Raw genomic sequence first — 1034 nt, 5'->3', positions numbered from 1 at the left:
GTGGTATTGGAAGAGTGGGGTTGTAGGTCTCTTGTTTTTGTTATGGTCAGCTTAGGTGCATAAGGGAGATCACTAGAGACGTAACTAACAAAGTTGTTGGTGGAGAATAACTTGAGGATTTGGAGGCGCCATATGGGGTATTTTTTGCTGGCGAGTTGAGTGTTGTTAGGAAAGTTGCTATTTACATGTTTTACATTCTTGCAATTTGTATAGTTTTGATGATTCCAAATATTATTATTTTATGTGTTGTTATCTCCTAACATTTTTTGGAAGATTTGTTTTTGCTCTTGTGTGTACTAATATTTCAGGAAAATTGAACTCCAGACTACGAAGACTTCAAATCAAATTCAGCATGAGATACTATGTGAATTTGAAGCTTGTACTTCTTATTTGAATTAAATTTGAGAGGGAGTGATTGTAATTGAGTGAATAAATTCACACACACTAATGGAGATCTTGAAAAAGTTTTTGTACTGATCGTACGGGACGAACATTGTTCGTACAGGACGATCAGATCAGTTGTCTCCTTGTAAGAGCAATGGAACAGACAGGAACTGAATTGGAAAATTTTTCTAAGTCATGATCGTCTAGACGAAATCATTTTTGTACCAGGATGAGTTGCTCTCTGTAAAAATTTTGTCCAGACGAAGTCCTGTTCGTCCAGGACGATGGGAACCGGCTATGGCAATTTCTGGCAACGTTCTGCAGTTTTCGGAACCAAATTTTGATATAACTTTTCGTACCGGACGAAATTTTTTCGTACGGGATGAACCTATTTCGTCCAGGAAAAAATTGGTTCGTACAGATGCACAAATGGTTCGTACGGGACAGCTTTTTACACAGTTCGTCCGTACTAACTCAATTTCGTACGGGACGATCCAGTGCGCAGAAAAAACATGTTTTTAGCAGTTGTTTGGGCGGTTTTTCATGTCCTTTCTTTATAAGGAGTCCTAGAAACTATTACAAGAGCCTTTGGAGTTGTTTTCTCTTGAGAGGGATCATTGAGAGTGAGAGTTTGGGAGAGATTGTAAAGT

Source organism: Dendrobium catenatum, unplaced genomic scaffold (genome assembly GCF_001605985.2).
Source record: "Dendrobium catenatum unplaced genomic scaffold, ASM160598v2 fragScaff_scaffold_1250, whole genome shotgun sequence".
NCBI lineage: Eukaryota > Viridiplantae > Streptophyta > Magnoliopsida > Asparagales > Orchidaceae > Dendrobium > Dendrobium catenatum.
Note: the sequence above shows the minus strand (reverse complement) of the source record.